General features: G+C 48.3%; 1 long non-coding RNA gene across 1 annotated transcript in view; it reads right to left on the bottom strand.

Annotated features, from left to right (window-relative positions):
• The window catches only part of LOC110151446 (uncharacterized), a 176,858-nt gene extending 152,568 nt beyond the window's left edge, over positions 1-24,290 (bottom strand). Inside the window, exon 1 of the long non-coding RNA XR_011483675.1 lies at positions 24,180-24,290. This is a non-coding gene — a long non-coding RNA (uncharacterized lncRNA). The remainder of the gene's footprint in view (positions 1-24,179) is intronic.
• Positions 24,291-27,098: the final 2,808 nt, after the last annotated feature.

Raw genomic sequence — 27,098 nt, 5'->3', positions numbered from 1 at the left:
TAGCTATAATTCCCTATGCTATTCAATATATCCTTGTTGCTTATCTATTTTATACATGGTAGTTTGCATCTGATAATCCTGTACCTGTAATCTGTCCCTCTGAACTTATTTTCTGCACTAATTTTTTTTTTGTAGTAAAGACAGAGAAGCCTTTATTTTTAATTTTATACTGAAGTGTAGCCAATTAACAATGTTGTGATAGTTTCAACTTCACGAAGTTTTAACTTGCTATATCTTGGGAAGCTAGTCCCATGAATACACAGAAAAGCTTTTAATTCTTTTTACAACTGCATATTATTTCACTGTCCAGATATACTGTTGTTTATTTGGTCAGTTCCTTATTATGGACACTGGGGTTATTGCTGACCTTTCACTATTACCAAAAGGGCTGCAATGACTAATTCTATATGTATATCATTTTGTATGTGTATAACATTATTTATGTGATAGCCTCCCAGAAGCTGGATCATACCCTGAGTCTCCATCATTCTGATGGATATTACCATATTGTCTTCCGTGCGACTGTGATTGTTCACATTCCTTTAGCATCCCATGAGGGTTGTCCCTCTCGGAGGCAATTTGCAAGTGATGCCAAAAGCTTTGGTACATGTACATCTTGAGTCCACTTCAAAGAATTATCATAAGGGAGTGACTTGTCAGATTTTCAAAGATTAAGCTACAAGGATGGACATCTTCATGTCATTCATAGTTAAAAAAAAAAAAACACTTAAAAGTCAGAAAAATGGGCTACAGGATACTGGTTGAGTAATTTATGCTATGTATAAAGTTTGGAATGCCAAAGAGCCATGAAAAAGTACATTGAGAATTGTTATTGTTAAGAAGGAAAAAGTAGGTCACAAAACAGAATGATCCCATTTTTAAAGTGTAATGTGTATACTTTTAAATATTCTCTCTCTCTTTGCCTCAATTTCCACACCTGTAAAATGAGGGCAATAATAATCGGTTCACTGAGCTGCCGTGAGGAATAAATGAGTTAAATTATCTAACGTGCTTAGAATAGTATCTGGTACAGGGGAAGCTCCAAGTCACGGGTAGTTAAAATAAGTGGTAGCATTATTATTATTATTATTATTATTATCACAATTATATTCTAATTGCATAAGAGAAAGTTCTGGCAGACCATACAACCAAATTGTAACCATCTTAGCAAGACCTGGAGTTACTGTTACTCCGAAAATTTTGCTCTTCTCTCTTCTCTTCTGTCTGTCTCTGTCTCTTTTACAATGAGACATGTGTTTCTGTAATATATATCATGAAGTGCAAAAGAAGGGACAACAATGGAATTCTGACATAGACTTGGAAATCTGTACTCAGTAGAGCCCCAGGAGATGATGTGGAAAGAAAAGGCAGGACGCTTTTTTTGATCTGGTAGCTCAGCCTTGGGCAGGGCCGGTCTTGCACACTAGGAAGAAAATGACTCCTTGGAACAGGCAACTGGGGGGAAGGTGAAGGCTCTCCCTGCCTATATGCACAAGGTTTACAGGGACCTGAACAATTAGAATGACGACAGAAACATTCAAATACAGCCAGTTACCCATGAGGGTCTTAAGATGAGAAGTCTGACTCAGTGATTGCTGTGCTCCCAGTCCCCATCCTGAGGCAGGGTAGAAGTTCAATCAATGTTTCCTGAATGAACGAGGTTCTGCTATGTGACCCTGGGAGCGTTCTTTCACCTCCCTGAGTCTCAGTTTCCTCCATCACCAAATGAAGATATTAATGATCTTGCAGAAACTGTTGTGAGGTTAGAAAAAAAAATCTGTACAGAGTAGGTACAGGAGCTTATTCACACTAAAGTGTAAATGACTGACAGTATTTTTTCCTAAAAAGCAGCTTTGTAGGGCAATAAAGGGAGAAGCCAGAAGAGATCTGGTATGTCAGCCAGACTAGGTGCTGAGTGCTATTCTAGGCGGTGTGCACGCATTTATCTTGTGTACTTTCCATGTGACATGTACAGAAATTTAGTCACTTGAGATCAAGTGACTTACCTAAGGTCACACAGCAAGCAGACAGCACAGCCAGGATTTAAGCCAAATATGATTCAAAAGTCCTTGCCAAAGAGCCCTGAATGTCAACATGGACAAAGGCATGAGGAGGGAAGACAGTCTGGGGAGGGGGAGTGGGGATCCTTCACAGTCAGACTTTGCACTCTGCATGGTGTGGAATTACTCCATCAGCAGACAAACACGTTCTCGGGACACTAGGGAAGTGGTCCCAATTCCCCTCCCTCTTGCCCCAGACTGTAAAACAATTTCACTTTGATATTTCAAAGGAAAGCATTGAGATAACCTCATGAAGAAAATAAGGCCTGATTGGTTTTCTGTATATATACATTCAGTGTTGTTTTTTTGTTTGCATGTTCTGTGAGGAGGAAGAACCATAATACGAATGTCTCAGGACATTAGGACTTAACTCCCCCTGGGTGGTAGGGCCCCTGCAGACCTACGAACTCATGCTAGGCCAAGCCCCCAAAGAGGGAGGAAAGATAGGGACCCCCACCCTCTACTTCCCGCTGGCTCCCGGGGTTATAATTGAGTGCTCCCCAGGGCTGTGGCCTCAGCTCTCCTGACCCGTGGCTTCTCACAGACCAGCCTTTCAGACAAGGCACTGACTGTCCAGGCATGTTCCAAGCCACTGACTCGAGTCCCAGCCAGCCCAGGCCTGTTGCAATGAGTCAGCCTTTCACTTGGGAAAAACATGGTGACTGGCCTGCAAGTCACTTTTTCCAACTTGGCCCTTGTCCTGGGCTGGGTCTGGGGAGGCCTTCCTTTTTCCCTTTGGGATTCTACTGGCTATGAGGTGTTCCCCAGGGGTCCCGGGAACCCCGGGGGCTGGAACTGCTTTGTGGGTGAGTAGGTCGAGTGGGTTCAACTGAGACAGATGAAGGTCTCTCGATGTAGCTACCTGGTCTGCCCACCCCCACACAGGAGAGAGAGGCTACAAAGGTTAAAGCTGCATTTCCTACACAGGCGAGTGCAGGACGGCTATGGGGGAAGGGTAGACCTGACAACGTCCTTGCTGTCAGCTTCACAGGCCGAGGTGGAACAGCAAACCCCAGGTACCTGCAGCCTGGACCACGCTTGGTTCCTCACCGACTAGAGTGGTTTTCTGCAAGATGATGCTCCCTTGGGCCCCCTGAATTTTAAAGCAAGCACTGTTACCTTCTGCAAACCCGCCACCCCTCAGCTCAATGCCAAGGGTTGGGTTTCAGAGCTGTTCAATTTACCAGCCTTTCTGACTCACCTCCAGCTTCACCAAGGTTCCTGAGGCCTTCCCTGCAAAGCTATGCTGAGTGGATTCTCCCTGTGTGACAGGGTGTAAGGGAAAGCCATGACTATTAGTCAAGGAGTCAGGGGTGTGTGAGGGCAGGGGTTGGGCCCTTGGTGGATTCTGAAGCACATCCTTTCTCTCCAGAAGGAATACTAATCTTTCTGCCTCCCAGGCCCTTGCTTAGAATTGTCCTTTCACTTTTATGATTAATGAAGATTAATCTGGCCTTCCCAGGTGGCTCAGTGGTAAAAGAACCCACCAGCCAATGCTGGAAATGTGGGTTTGATCCCTGGGTCTTGAAGATCCCCTGGAGAAGGAAATGGCAACCCACTCCAGTATTCTTGCCTGGGAAATCCCATGGACAGAGGAGCCTGGTGGGCTACAGTCCATGGGGTTACAAAGAGTCAGACATGACTAAGCATATAACATTTCTAGCACATGAAGATTAATCTCTCAACCCTTCACTCATTCACTTCATTTACTGATTTACTGATCTTGTTATTTACTGATACTCTTTGTCAACAGTCCAGGTTCTGGGCTTTGGGGTTGGAGACAGAACAGTCACACTTCTGCCCTTATGAAGGGGAGTCTCTGAAGGGGACACACGCACTGACCAGATCCTGAAACAGCAGATACCAGCTATCCACAACAGATATGAGCGTAGAGCATGCGAGGGTAGACAGCAGCTGGGTGAGGTCTGGGATGTTCAGAGAAGGCGCACCTGAGCTGGGATGGATAAGGAGGATGTCTCTTAGGGTGCAGCAGGGGGTGAGAAATGGTGTTTGTTATGGGTGGAATTTGGAGAAAGAAATGGCAACCCACTCCAGTATTCTTGCCTGGAAAATCCCATGGACAGAGGAGCCTGGCGGGCTACAGTCTATGGGGTCGCAAGTCAAACACATGACTGAGCGACGGAGCACATGGGTTGAATTGTGTCCTCCACAAAGAGATCTTGTGACCTTATTTGCAATCAGGGGGTCTTCACAGAGGTAATCAAGTCAACATGAGGTCATGAGGGTGGGCCCTTGTGCCTGTGACTGGTGTCCTTATAAAAAGGGGACATTTGAACAACGAGACAGACATGGCAGAGGGAGGATGCCACGTGAGGGTAAAGGCAGAGATTGGAGGGATGCAGCCACACGCCAAGCAATCAGAGATCCCTGGCAAACCACCTGAAGCTGGGGGAGAGGCCTGGGACAGACGGAATCAACCCTGAGACACCTTGATCTCAGACTTCCAGTCTCCAGAAATTGAGACCATACATTTCTGCTGTTTCAGTCACCCAGTTTCTGCTCCTTTGCTACAACAGCCCTAGGAAAGTAATACTGTGTTCCAGGCAGAAGAAATTCCAAGTGCAGAAGCCTTGAAGGTAGGGGTAGGGAGCAGATTTGAGAAAGAAGTGCACCCTGGTCGGAATGCAGAGTCAAAAAGTCCTTTATCTCTAATGAGAGGGAAGTGGGTCAGTGCGGGTGCCTCCAGCGACAATAGGAATAGCAATAAAAATAATAACCACCTGGAAGACGTATAGAGTGCATAAGATAAGCCTGGGGAGGCAGGAAGTGACTGGGCTACACAGAGGCTTCCTTGTAAGAATGAGGATTGTAGCCTTTAACCCTAAGAGAAATTGCAGGGCAGGTGACCTGGTATCTAGTGTGAGCTGTGTGACCTTGGGCAAACTGCTTTCTGTCTCTGTGCCTCAGCTCCGTGCTCTCTTATCTGGGGCATTCCATGACCACGAAACTAGCAGTGTGCTTAGGTTTGCCATCCTGTGTGTGACGGGCAGGGTGAAGGAGAGGAGAAAAGGAAAGGCGTATCCAATGTCACTTTTTTGTTCCTTGGAGCTTATCATCTACATGGACAAATGACAAGAGGGCCAGGGCACAGGGAAAGTATCAAGTGTGCTAAGAGGGCAGCCTCAGACATCCTCGGAGGCTGAAGTGGACACTCCCCTCCGGGGTCGAGACGGCCGGTAGGCCCCCTAGTGGCTGCGCCTGTGCTCTGATCCCCCTGCTGCCCACCCCCGCAGAGCTAACTGATCCTGGAATTAACATAGGACCCAAGCTAAGCCAATCAGAATCTTTCCCTGAGATTTTTTTTTTTTCTTTTTAATCTGGGGAAGAAAATTCAGTTTCCTCTCTAAGGAAACAGGATGCTGTTGGAGGCCATGTTTCCTGCCACCGAGAGGGAGCTGGTTTGAGGGAACGGGGCTGACAGGCAGAGAAGAAGACAAGACGGTAGAGACAAAGAGAGCAAGAGAGTGTATGAGTGAGCCCCTCAGCTGTCCTGAGGCCGTGGCCACACTTAGGCTCTTCCTGTGTGTACAGCGTTACCCCCAGAGCCATCGCCCCACATTGCTAGTTCGGCGTAGGCTGTTGGAGAGGAGTTTCTGCAGTTTGGAAGTTCTGACTCTCACTGGATACTGTGTGGAGCGTTTGTTAAGGAAGCAACAGAGACCCTGCACTTTGCCCCAGTGTGTGCTATCCTGTCACAGACCAAGCAGCTTGCCCTGCCTTCCAAGGAAGCTCTCAGTGGGATAGAGAGGGGCCACCCTCACCTTTATCCTATGCAAGGCATTAGGGGTTCCACAATGCCTCCATGAGCCCCGCCTCATTTGTTTTGCTCTGCAAACCCTAAAAGGCAGAAGTGGCCACCCGCCTTCCCTTTTACTGTTGAGGAAACTGAGGCACAAGGGAAGAGAAATAACTTTGTATGTAAGTGGGAGAGCCCTTTGTAAGCCCTCTGGTCCTTAACACAATGCACACGAGAAAAAAGTAACCCTGGGCAGTTCAAGCTCTCATCAGGGAAGGAATAATTGTCCTTCTTTGATGAATTTATCAGTAAACATTTTCCTGCAGATAAAGAAGGGAAATGACCAAAGCTTGGTGTGGGGTATAAAGTGTGAGTTCAGGAAAGCAAGTGTGTTATCTTTTATCTCCATGAGCCTAGTAATAGTTTTACACATAGCATTGTGAGATGTTTAATATATGTTTGCTGAGAAAAGAATGGTATATTATTTATTGAGCATGCACTATGTGCTAGGCACTGTTCTGAATGCTTATGGGTAGTCACTGAGCTAACCATCACCAAGCCCAATGAGGTTGGCATTATTGTGCCCATTTTATAGATGAGAAGGCTGAGGTAGAGAGAAAAAGTGGGTCATTTACTGAAGTCGCACAGGTGGTAATTGTCAGAGCGACCTCCAGCTATCTGGCTGCCATGTGGACTCTTAACCACTGGGCTATCCTGCCTATTTCTGAATGAATGAATGAATGGAAGCACACAAGCAACTTTCAGACACACACATACACATGTGTTTAAGGAGAGTGTGGAGTGGAACAGAGCAGATAGGGAGGAGAGCCACGCAGTACTGAAGCTGGGAGAAACTTAAGCTCCAGAAAATTCTCCAAATAAGTGGACTGTGAATGAACCTTAAACATGGGTAGGGTTAGGGTTAAGGAACTGCCATACGACCCAGCAATCCCACTGCTGGACATACACACCAAGGAAACCAGAATTGAAAGAGACACGTGTACCCCAATGTTCATTGCAGCACTGTTTACAATAGCCAGGACATGGAAATAACCTAGATGTCCACTGGCAGATGAATGGATAAGAAAGTTGTGGTAAATATACACAATGGAATATTACTCAGCTATTAAAAATAATGCATTTGAATCAGTTCTAATGAGGTGGACGAAATTGGAGCCTATTATACAGAGTGAAGTAAGTCAGAAAGAAAAACACCAGTACAGTATACTAACACATATATATGGAATTTAGAAAGATGGTAATGATGACCCTGTATGTGAGACAGCAAAAGAGACGCAGATGTAAAGAACAGACTGTTGGACTCTGGGGGAGAAGGCGAGGGTGGGATGATTTGAGACAACAGCATTGAAACATGTATATTATCATATGTTAAATAGATCACCAGTCCAGGTTCGATGCATGAGGCAGGGTGCTCAGGGCTGGTGCACTGGAATGACCCTGAGGAATGGGATGGGGAGGGAGGTGGGAGGGGGGTTCAGGATGGGGAACACATGTACACCCATGGCTGATTCATGTGAATGTATGGCAAAACCCACCACAATATTGTAAAGTAATTACTCTCCAATTAAAAAAATTATATATATATATAAAATAAATAAAATTTAAAAAAAAAAATTAAAAAATAAAAACATGGGTAGGACTGGAGTGTCAAAATGAAGATATGGCCACTTAGGTCTGGAATCTCCTTATTTTCCAATCCATGTAATAATTGCCTTAATGAGTTGAGAGCTTTCTCTGTGCTCTGCACCCTACCTACTTCATCTTCTGTATCTTCCCACCCTCTCCATGTCAGAAGCCTCCCTCATCAACCTTCTGTACTGCTCCCTCACCCTTGCAGTTCAGAGAAAGATCAGTCTTATTGGTCATTCTTTTCAAAACCAAAGTTGATAATGACCAATTGTTGCTAAGGCAACAATTGACCTACACTTATGGGCTGGAAGAAGCAAAAGCCGGAATCAAGATTGCTGGGAGAAATATCAATAACCTCAGATATGCAGATGACACCACCCTTATGGCAGAAAGTGAAGAAGAACTAAAAAGCCTCTTGATGAAAATGAAAGAGGAGAGTGAAAAAGTTGGCTTAAAGCTTAACATTCAGAAAACTAAGATCATGGTATCTGGTCCCATCACCTCATGGGAAATAGATGGGGAAACAGTGGAAACGGTGGCTGACTTTATTTTTGGGGGCTCCAAAATCACTGAAGATGGTGACTGCAGCCATGAAATTAGAAAATTCTTGCTCCTTGGAAGGAAAGTTATGACCAACCTGGATAGCATATTAAAAAACAGAGACATCACTTTGCCAACAAAGGTCCGTCTGGTCAAGGCTCTGGTTTTTCCAGTGGTCATTTATGGATGTGAGAGTTGGACTGTGGAGAAAGCTGAGTGCTGAAAAATTGATGCTTTTGACCTGTGGTGTTGGAGGAGACTCTTGAGAGTCCCTTGGACTACAAGGAGATCCAACCAGTCCATCCTAAAGGAGATCAGTCCTGGGTGTTCATTGGACGGACTGATGCTGAAGCTGAAATGCCAATACTTTGGCCATCTCATGTGAAGAGTTGACTCATTGGAAAAGACCCTGATGCTGAGAGGGATTGGGGGCAGGAGGAGAAGGGGACAACAGAGGATGAGATGGCTAGATGGCATCACTGACTCGATGGACATGAGTTTGAGTAAACTCTGGGAGTTGGTGATGGACAGGGAGGCCTGGTGTGCTGTGATTCATGGGGTTGCAAAGAGTCAGACACAACTGAGTGACTGAACTGAACAGATGGCATCTACAGGCCCGAAGAGTTAAGTCCAGAAAGATTCTGTGTAGGTCAAGACCCAGATGTAGACTAGATCCACTGATGAGGGTGAAAGGGCCTCAGTGACGATGGCAGAGCCCGGGGTGCACTTTATCTGCAGCTGCCTTTGCTGGAGAACTAGATTTCACTCCCTATCTCTGCTGGAGATCTTGCAAGCACCCACTGCACCCTGGTGCGGAACGGCCTGCTGTGCGCTGAGGCCCCATCAACCATGAGACAAGAAAAGACGCAGCCTAACTTCAAAGGGCTGCAGATGACTAGGGCGGCCCAGCAGAGCTCAGTGACCCCGCGGTGAATCCAGCTGCATCAGGATCCAGACGGCGCAAGATAGCCGGCAGCAGGGAGTTGCCCTGAAGGCTTCAGAAGTCCTGGCATTGTCCATGGAGATTTGACAGGAATTTATTTTCCACGCAGCCTCACCTTTCAGGAGAACAACCTCTAGGCTCTTTGGGGGGATTTTCAGGGCTAGGGCTTCCCTTGTAGTTCACTTGGTAAAGAATCTGCCTGCAACACAGGAGACCCAGGTTCGATTCCTGGTTTGGGAAGATCACCTAGAGAAGGAAATGGCAACCCACTCCAGTATTCTTGCCAGGAAAATCCCATGGACAGAGGAGCCTGTCAGGGTACAGTCCATGGGGTCACAAGAGTTGGACACGACTTAGCGACTAAACCACCAGGGATAAAAGTCCTTTGGAGAAAAATGGCCCTTAAAAAACTGCACCCTCAAAAATAGACTCATAGATACCAAGAACAAACAAGTGATGGCCTGAAGGGAGGGGTGGGGTAGGGGAAATAGGTGAAGGGGATTACAGAGCTACAGACCTCCAGTTATACAGTCAGTCATGTGCCGTCCTTACAGGTGCAATCTAAACAGGAATGGTACAAATGAACTTGTCTACAAAACATAAACAGACTCACAGAGTTAGAGAATGAACTTACGATTGCCAGAGGGGAAGGATGGAAGGAAGGGATAGTTGGGAGTTTGGGATGGACATGTACACACTACTATATTTAAAATGGATAACCAACAAGGACCTACTGTATAGCACAGGGAACTCTGCTGAATGTTTCGAAGCAGTCTGGGTGGGAGGGGAGTTTAGGGGGAGAATGGACACTTGTATATATATGGCTAAGTCCCTTTGCTGTCCACCTGAAATGGTTACAACATTATTAATTGATTATATTCCAATATAAAATAAAGTTTAAAATAAATCATAGAGATTTAATATGCAACATAAGAAATATGGTCAGTGATGTTGTAATAACTTTGCATGAGGACAGATAGTTACTAGACTCATCATGATCATTTCAGAAAGCATGAGAATGTCAAATCTTTATAAAAAAACACATGAAACTAACAAACAGTTATATGTTAACTATATTTCGATTTTAAAGAATTTTCAAGTATTTTTTTAAAAATGAACCCTCACTCAGGTTTCCCTGGTGGCTCAGACAGTAAAGAATCAGACTAAAGAATCTGCCTGCAGTGCCGGTGACCCGGGTTAGATCCCTGGGTCGGAAAGATCTCCTGGAGAAGGGAATGGCAACACTCCAGTATTCCTGCCTGGAGAATCCCCATGGACAGAGGAGCCTGGCAGGCTACAGTTCATGGAGTCACAAAGAATCAGACATGACTGAGCAAGTAACACTTCACTTCACACTCAGACACACAAGAACTTTTAAAACTTTGGAGCCTTTTCTTTGTTCCTGGAGCTATTCCAAGAACTTTGTTTGCACAACCTCACTTAATCCTCAGGACATCTGGATGCAGAAACAGTGACACCCCTTAGCATAAGTACTAGGGAAACTGAGGCTCAGTGACATCCTCCAGGTCACAGACGTGGCAGAGCCAGAAGTCCAACTCAGCTCTGGCTTCAAATCCCTTACTTTTCACCCTGATGCTACACATTCACAGAAAACTAGATGTTTGACTTTCATCTGTTCACTACTCTGAGACTGGCACTGTTTTAATAGATGCTGAGGACATCATAGTGCACAAGTGAAATAGGAAAAAAAACCCTGCCCTCAGGAAGCATACAATGCATCAACAAAATCAAAACAGCATCAAAAGGCAGAAATTACTGTCTTCAGTTTTACTGGTAATGCAATTGAGATATTACTGTCTGTTTACTCCACAGATCCATTCCTCCATGTTCTGTTATTGGACAAATAGTCATTGAAAATGTAGTAGGGGTCAGGTGCTGCTCTAGGCCCAGGGACCTCAGGGGTAACCTAAACAGATGTGGCCCCTGCCCTCATGGAGTTGATATTCTGTCCCACTGTTCTTTCTAAGCTGTAGCTACTGCTCAGGGAAAAAGAGCTGTGCTGACTTGAGTTCCAGGGAAGCTGAGGCTGAAGTTGTGAGAAACAACCAAATCAGCACAAGCATAAGGGATCATAGATGTCCTCTGCCTTCTCCCCCACAACACACGGTGACCCCTGACCCACAGGGTGTTAGGAGCTTGAGGGCAGAAGTCAGTAGCTCTGAGTCTTAACTAGCTGTGTGACTGAGCTAGTCATTTCAGCTTTCCCAGCTCCACCTTCCTCATTGTCAAGTGAAAAGAGAAGCTCCTGACTTGCTGGCAGATTTGTAAGATGTGGTGAATTCAAATGAAATAATGACTCTATGAGCACTTCTGGATTTATCTTCTAAGCCCTATATTCTACTTCAGTCGTTCAGTTCTTCACTTCCCATAACCATAATGCTTCAGACAGGAGCCCATAGACTCATTCACATGAAGGTATAAACAACAAATGAAAATTTTAAGTCTTGCTCCTCCCAGGCCTACTGGTTTTCTTGTAAAGAAAAACTGATTCTGGCCAAAATGGAGTAGGAGGCGCCAGATTTACTCTTCCACCTGAAATAAAAAGCACCCTAACTGTGTCCTAGGTAAAACTTGATGATATTCATAAGGCTGAAAAAATTCTAGTGACCAAGAAGGAAAAATTCATGATGTCTTCCATACAATCCAAAGAAGTCCCAGCTAGAAATATCTTGGACTAGAATGTAAGCTCCCTGAGGGCAGGGGTTTTTGCCTGCTTTATTCTCTGCTATATCCCCAGTTCTTACAAGAGTACCTGACACATAGTAGGTACTCAGTAAGTACTTGTTGAGTAATGAATGAATGACTGTGCCTGTCACATGTCAGTGAGGTAGAGTGGCAAGTCTGCATAGAGTCTCAGAAACCACCCCATGCTCAAGGCCCGCCAGATGGATCAATTCCTCAAATCTTGGTGGGGGATGAGACCCTCTAAACAGTGACAGGCTTGAGGGGAGGGGACCCCTAGGACAAGCCCTATTTTCATGTAGGAAGGAAAAGGAAAGCTTGTACTCAACGATAACGATCGCTGTGAACCACTGCTCCCCACAGCACGATCGCTGTGAACCACTGCTCCCCACAGCATCCTCTCCCTTCAGCCCAGCCTGTTTACTGGAAGGCGCGACCCTATTTTTCAACATCCTGGACATGGAGAGCTTTCATCACTGGCTGAAGGCGAGGTCATGAAGGCCACATGTCAGGGTCTCGGTGAGAAGTCGTGTGGAAGCTGGGTGAATGGAGGCGGGCAGCAATTGAGGTTACCCCATGGGTAAAAAGCAATCTGCTCATTCATTTGTTAATCCTCTCATTTCGCACAAAGTGATGTGGGTCAAGCCTCACACTTGCATGGGGTCTCTGGAGATGAAAACGAAAACGGTGGTGATTAAAATAATTATAACAAGCCACCGTTTCCTGAGTGATGACTTCAGAAAGCAGTATGCTGGAGTGGCTCAGAAGACGGCTCTCAGCCAGTCTGCTTGGGCTCCTTGTCCTGGCTCTGCTCCTTACCAGTGGTGTGACTAGGCCAGTTACCTAACCTCTCTGATCTCCATTTTCTTGACCCTAAAACAAGCTTCTGTAATGCATTAACACACCTAAAGCACTTAGAACCGTATGGTTATTTCTGGGGTTGGTGTCCTGTTAAATACTTTCTAGCTTTAGGCTGAAAGGGAGATGGTACTGTGGTTGAGAGCTCTGATTTGGATGTTGGGCACCCCCTTATTCACTGTGTGACATTGCGCAAATAACTTACCCTCTCTGAACCAAGTAATGCAAAGTAAACTCCATGGAGGTGAGGAATTCTGCTTTGTTCACTCCCCTCTCTCCAGGGCCATATGCCACGCCTGGCTCCATAAATCTACCTTGAATGTATGAATGAATATATAATAATCAAGACCAGCTGCATCATTTGCAGAGCCCCATGCAAAATGAAATCGCAGGGCCCTAAGCTGAAAAAGTATCAAGAATTTCCAGACAGCAATGACTGAGTATAAAACCAAGTGTGGGGTCCTTGGAAGCACGTAGTGGCTCTGCATGACTTCATGGGCCACGTGCTCTCAAAGCTGGCCCGATAACCATCACTGCTCCATGTTGTTCACAAGTCAACTCCTGCACATAAAGCAATGCGTGCACCCTTGGCCCAGAGCAGGCTCTGAGTTCATTAACAGCACTCCCATCAAGTTTAATGTTCACTCACAGCCCGAGGAGAGCAGACAGGTTTTGGCCCATTTCATAGGTGAGGGAAGAGGGGCTCAGAGGGCAACTAAATGACTTGTTCTCCATCCCACTGGTTCTAACAGTGGGGTCTGAGCTCAAGTGAGGCTGGTGAGGACTCGATGATAAGGGAACTGTGAGTGGAGGAAAGGAGGGGACCCAGAAGTCTGGGGGCAGCTGGCAAGGCAGAGTCCTGGGCTACAATGGGCCTCGTTCCTCAGGGCTGATTGTCTGATCCCCCAGGGTCTGTTCCTGTTGTTCACTGGGGAAGCCACAGGCTGTGGAGCTGGAAAATGGGCTCTGCCTGTCCTGTGACACTTGGGGAGCACAGGGGGTCCCGGCCAGCCTCCCTCAACCCCAAGTCTAGCTCAGAATCAAGGCTGGGGTGAAGAGGGCAGAGCCCAGGCTGAATTTACGGATTAAAATCCAGCCTTTTCCACTGAGACTCCTCATGCCTCCATTTCTTTCCTTTGGGTCTGGAAAGCCGCTGTGACCCAGGCCCGCCTGCTTTCCCGGCGCCCCTCCTCCCACACGCCTCACTGCTCACCTCTGCCCCTCCTTGGAGCTCTGGTCAACTCACCAGGCCTTTCCCACCCCAGGGCCTTTGCTCTCCTGCTCAGAGAAACTTTCCCCGGGCCCCTCGCCCATTCAACCCCAGCTCAAACATCATCATGAAGGAAAGCCTGCCCTCAGCATCTTTTCTAAAACACCCCTTTCCTTGGCTTTCTAGTAGTTAGGACTCAGCGCTTTCACTGTGGGGCCCTGTGTTCCATCCCTCATGAGGGAACTAATATACTGCAAGCCATGGGGCACAGCCAAAAACCACCACTACACCCCCACTGACTCTGCATCTCCTTGCCGTGTGCTCCTGACCCCAACCTGCAGGCACTGTCCTTGCTGATGCACTTACCTGCTCACAGCGGACTCCTCAAGAAGGTCTACCTGTAAGTGGGAGGCGGGGACCGTGCTCCGAGCTCCCTCTGCCGCATCCAGGACAGTGGCCGCTACACAGCGGGGACCCAGTAAGTAACGGTTGGGTCAGTGGATGAACAAGTAACTCAAGGACTCTGAGAAAGTGACTCGTGGTCTCGAGCCTCAGTTTTCCCATCTGTAAAATGAGACTCATACCTGCTTCTTCGGTGGATGTGTTAGAATAAAGCTGCCATTCGTGGGAAGGGATAGTTTGGGACGGACATATACACACAGGGAACTCTGCTCAATATTCTGTAATAACCTAAGAAGTGGAAAAAGAATTTGAAAAAGAACAGATACAGGTATATGTATAGCTGAATCACTTTGCTATACGCCTGAAACTAACACATTGTTAATCAACTATATTCCAATGTAGTTAATCAGCTATGTGTGTGTATGCTTAGTCGCTCAGTCATTTCTGACTCTTTGCAACTCCATAGGCTATAACCTGCCAGGCTCCTTTGTCCATGTGGATTCTCCAGTCAAGAATACTGGAGTGGGTTGCCAGCTATACTCCAAAATGAAATAAAAATTGTAAAAAACAAAAAATAAAAGTTGCGATCAATAAAGGGCTTACTGTGTGCTGGGTACCCTACTGCATACCGAATTTGCCATCTATGAAAGACTTGATTAATGACAACTATTACTTACATTTTTACCATTGCTACTACTACTAAACCACAGAAGTTGCGGTCCCTGAATTGAGATGCTAGACTCGGAAACCTGAGATGTTCCCCAAGAGGCTCCATGAAGACCCAATGCAGAGAGACAGACCTGGGGCTGGAAGCAAAGGCCGCTTTAGAAAAGAAAACTGGCCGGAAACTGCCTGAGGGGTTCCTTCTTTGGGGATTTCTCTGTTCTCTCCTGACATCCCATGCCACTCCACCCCCACACCGCCCCACCCTCCCAACCACACACCAAGAACAAACCTCATACCCTGGGAGCCTCGCTGTCACAGTTTCCTGCTGCTACGATCATGGGCTGCTAGGCGGGCTCCGAGGGATTTTCCAGCTCAGAGCAATGCTTAGTGGGACCTGAAGCAATGTGACATAAGAGGGGCTGTGATACAGACCCAGAGGCAGGAAAACCCCAAGCCCGCACCAACTGGGAACTGGAGTGGGGCCCTCAGAGGGCACCTGGGCCGCAGGCCCCAGGGAGAGGAACCAGGCCTTCTCTCTGACCTCTCCTGGTGGCCGTTCACAGCGGCTTGGTGACAGTGAACACTGTCCTGGCCATCAGCCCGGAACACGAAAGTCAACTTTGTGTCTTGGCCCGTAGGTTCTCATTAGTTACCTGTTTTGTGTTTAGTAGTGTATATATGTCAATCCCAATCACCCAGTTCCTACCACTCCCCCACCCCCGCCGCCGCCATAAATGATTCACTTTGCTGTGCCGCAGAAACTAAACACAACATCATAAAGCAACGATATACGACAATAAAACATTTCAGCTCGGTCCTCTGTGATAACCTAGAGGGGTGGGGTGTGGGGTTGGGGGGGAGGAGATATGTGTATACTTATGGCTGATTCACGTTGCCGTGCAGCAGAAATTAACGCAACAGTGTAAAACAATTATCCTCCAATTTGGAAAAAATTCAAAGAAAAAAACTTTAAAAAGAAAGTCTATGGCCAGGCTGGATCCAAATGAATTCCAGTTTAGAGGCCTGCTTCAGTCCTTGAGGAAGTTCTGTTTCCTCCGCCTGTTCTTCTCTTTCACACAGTCACCTAGGACTCTGTTGTCCTGAGCTAACCCAGGCTGCCTCACTGATACCCATCACAGTCAGATACGATCCCTAGAGAGTGATCCCTACCTTGGTCTCTCTCTTCTAATCTCCACTTCTGATGTCTATCTTTTTCTTCCAAACCTGTTAAGGGACCTGGTTCCTAGTTCTGCTCTGCCTCTGACTTAACTCAATGACATTTGAACAATTTCCAGCCCTTCTCTGGGGCTTCGGGGGCCCATCTCTAACACGAGGCCCCAAAGGGGTCCCTTTCAACTCTGACATTCTAAGATTCAAAGTATAGAGATTCAACCATAAGACTCCTTACCAGAAGGCATGCCACCACCTTCTGCTCCCACCCGCCCACAAGACTTGATAGAGTCACACACAGCATGACAAGCCTGTCAAGGATTTAGAACGATCCCTGTTCACCTTCCCGAGCCATGTGACCCTGGCCTGGTCTCTGTCGAATGGACAGAGAAGATGTTTAGAGGACTAAAAAGGTCAAGTGCCTAACAGTGCCTCCTAACACCCAGCAGGTGTGTGTGAACAGGAAGCCACTATGAATTTAGAAGAAGAGAACAAGATGACAGAAAGTCTTAAGGAAAAAAAAAAAAAAATAGGCCAAAGAAGAATTCAGTCAGCAAACATTTGTAGCATCTTCTATGTGCACTGGGGTTACAAACACAAATTTTGAGCTCCAGAACTCAGAATTCAAGGTGCTTGAAGAGGACGAGGCAGATGTGTCAGCAAATGTTCTACCGTCTTCTGATTTCTCTGTTCTCAGAGTCCATCCATGGCCATTTGCATACATTTGCACAGGTCGTTCACTGCACAAGGGTTCTGACGTAGAGCTAGTGGGCACCAAAATTAAGACCAGGTTCCATTCTGTAAGCACGTGTCTATAGACCTGTGTCTTTCCTGGGGGTGGGGGGCGGGGGTGGATACTTTCTCCTAATTCTCACAAATGTGACACATGAGCTGGCCCAGGCCTGCAGCTTTTGCATTTTCCCTACTCTGATCAACTCAGCGCCCCACAGTAACCAGAGTGATCATTTTAGGTTCAAAAGGACAACATCACCTCCCCTGCTCAAAGGCACATTCTCATGAGTTCTCTATCGTCCTTGACCTACCCTTCATAATCTACCACCATCTCCTTTCCCCTTGTACTCAAATACTCCACAGACCATACACTATCCCTCCATTTCCTTCAATAAGTCATGCTTGCCTGGCCTTTGAATACACTGTTCCCCTCTGTCCGGAATAATTCTCTTTCTCTGTTTGGACATCAAATACCTCCAATCTCCAGATCTCAGTTTAGACATGATTCTCTCTAAACAGCCTTCTTTGAATCCTGAATGTTCCCACTTCATCAGATCATGTTCTTTCTCATCTGCCCTCAAAGCCCCAAAGCCTCTCCAAAACAGTTGTCAGAACTGTAATGAAATGATTAGTAGTATTAACAGCAGATGACTGCCTTTCTCCCCGGCGAAATTAGAAGCTCTTGGAGCGTGGGTACCATGCATGTTATGTGCAGCACATGCCCGTCATGCTATCTATTTGCTCAATGCTGTAACCGCAGTACATATAGTTGGTGTTCAAGAAATCATTATTGAATAAATAAATGACACTTGCTCAATATAATGAAGGCCAATGGAGAGCTGATGCCACTTGTCTGAGAAAGGAACAGATACAGACAGGAAAGGCTGTCAACAGAGAAGATCTCCTTGTTTCAGAGGGAATCTCGCAGGAAAGTGGAGCTCCCAGGGCAACAGTGGACAAAGGTAGAAGCACTGAGCCCCCGGGGATATGCAGAGAGGGGCTACTTCCAGACATGTGGCCATCAAGTGAACGTCAGAGGTCTCATCTTCTCCAATTTTCTGGGTGGCCCTGGACACAGGCAGCCACTGTGCCTTTGCTGGTAACATTTATAAAAGATTCCTCAAATCTCCTGACTGGCTGAACGTGAACCACATTCGGTGCCAAATTTCATCATAAAACCACAGTGTGGCTGCGGGAACCCCGACATGCCATCTTCACTCGGCTGCCCATTTGGGGCAGACTGTTCTCTTGGATGCAAAGAGGGACCTTGTGGTCTAAGGAGAGCAGACCCAGGAGGCTGTAATGAATGCCTTCTCCAAGTGACCTTAAAATGCTTTCAGCTGTAGGGCAGGCAACATGCCCCTCTGCCTCTGAGCACACAGCCTGTCCCAGGCCAGTTCATTTATCCCGAATTCACTACTTTGCAAGCATTAAATTTAGACTAGATTTTTATCTGACCATGGACATTTTCAAACACGTTCACAATGGGAGAGGACAGTCTAGAGAACCTCAACTCAGCTTCTAGAACAATCAGTTCATGGACAATCTTGTTTTATTTATAGCCCTCCCCAAACTGGATTAGTTTAAATCAAATTCCAGATGACACAGCAAATTATCTGTAAATGCTTCCATGGGCTACTCCCTTTCAAAACGCCAAGCAATGCATATTCATTACAGGGGGAAAATGTTTTTAATTAAAAAAGAAGGAAAATGACAGTTAATCCACTCGGGTGTTGATTTAAATGGAGCAGCTCTATCTAGAGGAGTCATTTAGAGTGGATTGGGATCTCTGCTTTTGCATGACCCTGGACAAGGTGCCTCTCTGAGCCCCAGCTTTCCAGGGGTGCAATATGGGAATAAGAACAGTTTGCCTCATTGAGGGTTGTTGCATGAGGGGAGAGGTGGTTACTGTTGAGTGCAGCCTGGCCCATGGAAGGTGCTCATTACAGGCTGGGACAGTGATCCCTGACGGAGGATCCTGCCGGGTCTAAGACTTACGACGAGCTTGGCATTGGAGCACTGCAGAAAGCACAGCTGCTTCACCCACGAAATCAGAGCAGAACTGCTCAGGAAGGGAGGCAGCCTCGTGTGGGAGGGAATACTTCTGCTTGCTTGTGGGAGTGTGGAGTCTCAGATCCCTGGGCCATCTTAAATTGCTTCCAGAGGCTGACCTCAGGGCTGGGGTGTTGGCTAATCCACACCACTTGATCAGGTGACTTTTTGTCTTAGAATTCCACACCCTTTGCTCAGGAAGGGCGGAAGGACAGAAAGGAAGATAAGTCCTAAACGAAAGGGAAACCAGGCCCGGCTGGCGAGCCACTGGGACCCAAGAGCTAGTAATGGCAGTGCTAGGACCCGAGGCCAGGTTTAAACCTTAGTTTTCTCATCTGTAAAATGGGTAGGGTGAAAGCATAGGCATGCCAACTCAGAGGCTGAAGGTCTACCAAGAGGAAGGTCAAGCCCTGGCTGCTGGTCAGAAAGTCAGAAAGCCGCTAAGTTGTTTATTGCGTTGGGATGAGGGCAATTTCTAAGAATCGGGGCCATGAGTTTTCTCCCGAGAGAGTTTTGAAAGCAGCGCTTGCAGGGACCCTCTCCTTAGAGACAGGAGGTCACAGCTGAGGTATCTGGCCAGATGCAAACAACTTCCCTCTCTGTTCTTGTGAATGCTGATAAAAGGGCTTCCTTCCGCATTCTTGGGACCAGTGCTTCACCCCTCGCCAGCTCAGCCACCAGACCCCTCTTGTCACACAATCCTCCCACTGCCTCCACCCTCTCACCGACCTGGACTTGACCTTGCCCCAGACTGTCCTTCTGGCAGGACCCGGGGCCGCTGGCCAGTCCGCACCTCAGCTGGTTCCTTCTCCTCTTTCTTACCCCGCTCGGTTCGTGTTTCACTTCTCCCCGGGGGCAGCGGGTGGAGGCAGGGGTGGCCATACGTCACCTTATTTCTGGCAACTGTGGTGGGCCTCGGGAGCAGGGGGGTATCTAGTTAGGGTTCTGCCGACAGGCGCGCCTCCCCACCTGGCCGGCTCTGGTTTCCTCTTTTGCACCCTGGGGAGAGTCCTGTCTGCTTCAAGGGGTTGAGGGATGGAAACTAGTGATCACAGTTTACATACATTGAGGGTTTCCTCTGTGCCAGGGTCAGCCTGGGATGGAGCTCCCCGAAACCTCAGGACCACTCTATTTTACACACAGAAAAATAAGCTCAGAGAGGCCAAGTGACGTGCCCAGGACCACAGAGGAAGTCAGGGGTGGAGGCAGGATTTGAAGCCAGGTATGGCACCTCCAGAACAAGCACCCTTAACCACATAACCACACCGCCTTCCTAAAAAGTAGCATCTGTAAGACGCACCTGGAACTACCCGCCGCAGAAGCTGCACTTTCCAAACATGAAAGCATCTCCTCCGAGCGCATTTCCCCCCATATCTGAGCAACAGCTACAGACTGGATGCCCCCCCTCCACCCCCAGAGAGCTACCTTATTTCATGGCAGGAGGGCGATGATGCCCCGAGTTTACACTTTTCCTGGCTTTACCCCACTGTACTAATGACGGAAGTGGCAGCTCAGACAGGTTAAGGGACTTGGGCAGGGTCACACAGTTGGTCAGGGGCAGCAGGGAGATTTGAAGGCACAGCTAATTCATTCCATCACGGAGCACCTACTGGATCCGAGCCTTCGTGTCAAGCACATAGGGATGCAGTGGGGCCCACAAAAGGACTCCCGCCCTCTCAGGGCTTCTGACTGAAGGGAGGTGGGTAATAAACTGTTAGGTGACAGTCCTTTCCAGCTAGGCCTATCGCCCCACAAGGCTTTCTCCCCTTGCACTGTTGACCTTGAAATTGCAAACCCTCAGCAGATGGCCAGATCAAATGGAGCCAGCAGAACCACAGGGCTCTGGAGCTGGACTCCGCGGCCACAGGTCATCTGGAGGGAATCTGAATGGCCTGTCAGGCCCCTCCTGATAACACCCAGCAGCTGCTGCCAGGCCTGTAGGCGAGAGGCCCCCTGGGGCTGCCAGGGCCCTGGGTGGGGCCCTGACTCACCGCCACCAGCCAACTCTGCCTGAACACTTCCCCTCCAGTGGCCGGAACACCCACTTGGAAACCAAGGTGAAAAAAGGGTGGGGCCCAGGCTGGGAATTAAGCCTGGCATCTGCGATTTTCTCCAGGTCGCCCCCTCCTGCTCTCCTCAATAAAGGCAATATCCTTTGAGCACAGCCAACCAAGTGGCTGCCTAAGCCTGAAGCTGCTGAAGTCTCACTGGGAATGTTGAAAAATCGGTCACCCCTTCCCTTCTGGGCCCCTTTCTCAGCACCTCCTCCTGGGGCTGCCAAGGCCCCTGTTCAGTTTCCCTTCTCCTCTCTCTCCCCTTCCGCTGTGCTTTCCCCACAGTTCTTCACCCACTTTGCTTGGAAGGAGCATCACTCTCTCCTGTCCTCTTTTAAGAAACAGTTGCCCTCTTCCTTGCCTTCAAAACAATTTTCCCAGACCACCTCTCCTTTCAAAAGACACTTATTTCATGTGGGGTGATCATCATCCAATTAGAGGCATGGCTTATTGTGACCACTGTGCTTCAGTTACTGTCCTCTGGCCAAGCACAAAGACGTCCCATTAACCTTCCCTATTGTCCATCTCCTGTAACGGAAGGCTGAGCCCAGCCCCGCTTCTCTATCGCAGGCATGTCCACTGAAAACCATCAAATCGTCCAGCCGGTTGTCGGCACCACAGCAGAGGCCAGAGCTGGGGTGTGAAGGGGCCCAGCCGCTGGATTCTGATCTCACAGTGGGGGCCTTTGTACCTCTGTCCACAATGAGAGAGTCTAGCAAGACTAAGAGAAAGACAGACAGTTCAAAAGCAAGCCATGGAGATACACAAAGATGGAGAGACGGAGAACCAGCAAGAGGTAGTGTGACAGACAGTGAGGGGTGGGTGGGAGTCAGAAGGGGGAGAGAAGGAAACACAAGTCAGAGAAAGAAGAACAAGAGAAGATGAGGGAGAGACTTAGGAGAGGAGGGAGAAGACAAAGGGAAAGGAAAGGAAAGGAAAAGAACCACAGATTTTTTTTTATAAACATTCCCAATACAGGGGGCCCAGGTTTGATCCCTGGTCGGGAAACCAGATCCCACATGACGCCACTAAAGATGCCGCATACCACAACCAAGATCAAAGATCTGCAACTAAGATCTGACACAGCCAAATAAATCCATAAAGATTAAAAAAAAAACAAAAAAAAACACCAACCAAGAACCACAGATTTTCAGAGCTGGGACGACTCTTAACAGAAGATTGTTGATTTAGCCAACACACAGGCTTCTAGACTCAGACAGCCTGGGTTCCCCCTTTCCACCTGTGTGGGTGAGACAGGTTACTAACACATCCTGCCTCATCGTCCCCACCTCAAGTGGTTCTTAGGAGGCCTGCATGAGTGAACATGTGAAATGCTAGTCGTGTTTACTGTGACTTACTGGGCATTTCCATGGCAGGAAATGTGTGCTGTGAGAGGCAAAGGTGCCAGGACCCCTCCCCTACAGTGCAGGGGTGTGGACCACTGATTGCCCCTGGGCTGTCTACCTCATTTGTGGTTAAAAATAGCACCCCCGTTTACTCCCCAAAGTTTCCTAATTTAGATGATAGGCTTGTATCACCACCTTATTTCTGGGGCAGAGTGTGTGAGCTGATCAGGGTGGGTCAGGCCTGCAGGTGCCTGCCCGAAAAATGACATTCCTGCAGGTGTAGGCAATGTCAGTGACTGTCTCAGCAGCGTTTCTGATCGTCCAAAGGCAATCCAGGTTTTTGTGTGAAAATCTTCTCATTTTTTAAAGGAGCTTTCTTAGATGCTTCTCCTAGATGTAATTTTTTAGAGAATCATCCTCATTTCAAAGGTCAGCATCGTCTGACAATGTTTCCAGATTCCCCTCTACACCAGCTCATGCACACCTGTGTTTTAGGCCAGCAGGTGATCTGTTTCCAACCTCAACGAGAGGAAGTGACAGTGTTTGGAGGCGAGCAAGCCAAACAAAAAGGAGTTACCACCCAGGTGATAAGGTGGAGACACTGCTGAGGCCAGAGTGAGTCAGAACACCCAGAAGGGGCAGCCACCTCAGCTGACGGGTGGGCAGTCAAGGAAGGCTCCCTGAAGAGGGTGACAAATGAGCTGATTCCAGAGACATGAGTGAGAACAGGTTCTAGACTGAATACAAACGGCAGCAGGGACTGTTTTCTTTGTTGCTTTCTAGGTCTGGGGCAGTGTTGTTAACAAGCATTAGCTCATTTAACGGGCACAGTGACCTTAGAAATCAGGTGCCAGTGTTATCTTCATTGGCCAAAAGAGGAGACAGAGGCACAGAGAGGGTAAGAAACTTCTCCAAGGGCAGACAGCCTGAGCCATGGGATCCACCAAGCATGCTTTGAAGCTCTACACTAGAACACTCCACGGAAGGGCAGAACGACACGTGCCAAGACCAGAAAATAAGAGACAGCAAGGCGCACTGACAAAGCCAAAGGCAGGTCACCTAGGCCAAAGCCTGGGATGTATTTCCCACCACATGAGGCAAGAAATTGGATTGCAGGTCAAGAGGCAGGAAGATGACAGTAAAGCCAGGCTGTGCTAAGAGGCTGGGGCTTTTTCTTGCAGACTACAGGGAAGCATTGAAAGGTCTAAAGACCATACAACTCACACTCCTCTCCCCTCTCTGCCCTCTTAGAAGGGAGAAAACAGAGGCCTAGAATGCTGGCCTCGCTTCCCCAGGATCACACAGCCCACCTCTGGGGCCAAGCCTGGACTCCCAGCTTCCACCAGGACTGGGCCCCACCCCAGGGAGTGACAAGTGAGAAAGGGAGAAGGCCCAGAACCAGCTTGCAAGACTTTACATCGAAGATTAAAGAGTTATCTGAACAAGAGAAATTAATCTGTCCTGATTCTGTTCCCTTGCACGCCCTGGGTGGACCCGAGTTTTTTTTTTTTTTGCCTCGCCCTCCCCACCCACCAGGCTCTTGCAAAGGGAGACAGCTGGGAGATGACTCTTCCTCAAAAATCCTGGGTCTGGGCTTCCACAAGCTCGGCAACTAAGAAAAAGCACCCAATCAGATGGCCTGAGTCAGGCCTTTGAAACCACTGGGTAGTAAATAGAGTCACTGGAAACCAAAGCAGCCTGTGCTGTGAAAGGCCTGCCAGGGTGGGGCAGCAGCCTTGCACAGACAATTCCTACCTCTGCTCCCAGGGTTAGTACCTGCCACCGATCGATTGATGACTATGCACTCAGCCAAATAACAGTGCCAACCAGCTGAGACGTTTAGAGTATGCGCGTCCTAGTGTGATCTGAGGGCAGAGTGGTCTCACTGCCTTCTGAGGCCCATCCCTGGCTGGTGGGCCTGTTTTCACTTCCATGGATGAATTCAAACCACTTGTTTGGCTCAGCTGCTTAGAGAGATGTTGTGTTATTAATACACTGTATTAATATGAACGCAGATTATAGGACGCCGTTCCTACCTCATGCCAGGCGCTGGTCCCGAAGACTCCGGCAGGCGACGTCCCTGATTTCATTAGACTCATATACTGGTAGAGGGGAAGAAAGCGATGTATAAGTGAAAATAAATCATTTCGGAGACACCAGGGATGACTCGAAACCAGATTTCCCAATCTTGGCACTATGGGCATTTGGGGCTGGACAAATCTTGGTTGTAAGAGGCTGGACTGTGCACTGTGGGATATTCAGCAACATCCCTGGCCTCTGCTCATAGGATGCCAGCAGCCACCCCTGCCTCCCCATCCCACCCCCCCACCCTCCAGGTATGACAACTAAGCCTATCTCCAGATATTGCCAAATATTCCCTGGGGTGGGGGGCTGAAAAGGCAGGCAAAATCACCTCTGCCTGGTTCAGAAATCTAGAGAGAAGCTCTTTGGTGAAAATATAACACAATCCCCGGCATAATGTAAAATTTTCTAGTACTCATACTAAAAAACTAAAGAGGTGCAGGTGAAATAAATTGTAAAATAGCTTTCCTTTTACCCAGGATAGCTAGCATCATATTATTTTGACATGTAATGAAGAGAAACAGTTATTCAAGAGATGTTGTACATCATTTTATTCTACGCCTGCAAAACCGGGTGGATATTTTATACTCACAGCACATCTCAAGCTGGAGAGCCCAGCGCTAGGCCTCCGCTCCATGCCTCTGGAGCTGTGAGCTGAAGCTCACTCTGCTTGGAGCTCTGCGGAAAGCCTGCCTGAAACTGAGGCCTCACTCTTCACGTGGCCCTAAACCTGCGAGCAGGTTAGAAATCAGGCTCTCAGATGCTGGATCAGAATCTGCATCTTAACAAGCTCCCCCAGGGGATGCGTAAGCACATTCAGGTGTGAGAAGCCCAGAGTGAGGAACTCAGGTGCCCAGGTGCCTGGTCCTGTCGGGGTGACTGAAGCCCGTGAAATGAAACCACTCAGGTAGCGGGTTCCTTCCTGGACTCCCAGTTTCCCCATCTACAAAACGGGGGTTGATGAGTGCTCTGTCTCTGGGGTCAGGCTGGTACTTAATGAGCACGAGCTTTGCCACGCTTGCCCCCCTTTCTGCACACGTCGCCCCTCTCCTCGCAAGAGCCTCCCTTCTAGGTGAACTAGTGCTGCCAGCATGCTGCCCCCAAACAGAGGCCCTCAATCCTAGTGCAGGGCCCGCCTCGGGGCGGAACCCATCGGGAGTGGCCAGAGGGGCTTGGGCAGGGGGTGAGGCCCTCAAACGGCACATGGGTGCATGCAACATGCTGCACACACTCTCACACATTCGGTGAGCCTTCAGGAGGGAGTGCGGGGATTGCAGAGAGGGACAGAACCCTCCCAGCTCGGTCACCTATGCAGACTTCCTGCCCCTGAGGCCAGAACATTTCAGGACCTGGTTGCTAAGGAGCTAAAGGTTCAATGCTTTCCAAGTCCCACGCTGCCCCCCTCCCCCCGCGCCCCCTTCCTCAAGAAAGCAACCTTCCAGATCTCACCCCTGAGTCTGCCCAGAAGGGTGGGGTGCAAGGGGCAGCCCCGCCCTCGCCCTAGCCTAGGATCAGAGTAGAGCCCAGCTCCCCGTTCTGAGTGTCAACTCCTCCTGATTTCTAGTTACGACAAGTCCAAATTAAAGGAGCTTATCACAGAACCCTAAGGCGGTCTTGCCTGGTGCTTACTTCCTTTCTCTTTCATCAGGCCTCTGAGCGGGCTCCCCAGGCAAGCAGGAGGGGGTGTCGGGGGAGGTCAGGCAAGGGTTCCGGGGAGAGAAAATGCCCTGCACCTGTGCCACCTTGGCCAGAGGGGGGATTCAGATTAAACAAATCAGTAGGGCTTTCAAGCAGAGATCAGTGAGCACGTGAGCACGCGGGCTTGAGGTGGGGGATGGAAAGAATCCCATTTGCCTTGATTTCTGCTTCCTGAGTGAAATTAGAGCCTGATCTTGGCCAGGCCCAGGTGCTGCACTGGCGTTCACGGCTGTGGGTTCCACTGGGGGTGGGGACACAGGGTGGTGAGTGTTGCAAAAATGAAGGAAGTCCCAGTGTCTATCCTGCCCCCTTGGTGATGCAGAAATGTCACCTTGGACCAGGTGAGGACTTTAAAATTAAAAAGAAAAATGGACAGAAGGAAGGGAGAGGGTCAAAGAAGGAAGGAAAAATGTGTGTGTGGAGGGGGAAATCTAGGACCCTAATACGGGATCAAAAAAAAAACAAAAAGAGAAAGGAAGTAAGGAAAAAATAGAGGGGGTGGGGGACAGCTGCAGTGAACTAGATTTACTGCATATGTAATATGTTGTTGGCATTTTATTATTCCTATTCCTCTTCTTCCACCTCCTTCTCTTCCTCCATCTCAGGCCCAGAGAGACCACGTGGAGTCAGAGTGCCCTTGGCTGTAATGCCCACTACCAGCTTAGTGACCACAGGTAGACCACTTCTTGTCTCCGGCCCTCAGCTTCCTCATCTGTAAGATGGGGCAATGTTAACTCCTCTGCTGAGTCGCTGAGCTAACAGACCGAATGCCTAGCACATGTCTCACCTTCAAAACATGGTAGTTATTAGCATGATTACTGCAAAGTGAGCTGCTGGAGACCACACAGCTAGTGAAGAGCCAGTTTCGACTCCGGTCCGCTGAGTCCAGAGCGCACACATTTCGCCACCGCGGGCTGACTCATGGACAAGCCCAGGAGAGCAGCACCTGCACTGTAACCCCTCTCTCCCACAGGCAGACATTTACACACGGGGAGTGGACACCCATTGTTTTTACCTGCCCAGCAACCATTCCCTTTGATTATGGAAACAGCTTCCACCTCTTTCTCAGACTGGAAGGTTCTCAGCCTGTGAGATACTTATGATGGGAGAGAAGATATACCAGGCAAATGTAAGCCCAGAGCTCCTGGGAAGATTCTTGGGCACCTCACAGGCCC

The sequence above is a fragment of the Odocoileus virginianus genome, chromosome 26 (genome assembly GCF_023699985.2).
Source record: "Odocoileus virginianus isolate 20LAN1187 ecotype Illinois chromosome 26, Ovbor_1.2, whole genome shotgun sequence".
In the NCBI taxonomy this organism is placed as follows: Eukaryota; Metazoa; Chordata; class Mammalia; order Artiodactyla; family Cervidae; genus Odocoileus; species Odocoileus virginianus.
Note: the sequence above shows the minus strand (reverse complement) of the source record. Positions and strands in the feature narration are given on the sequence as shown.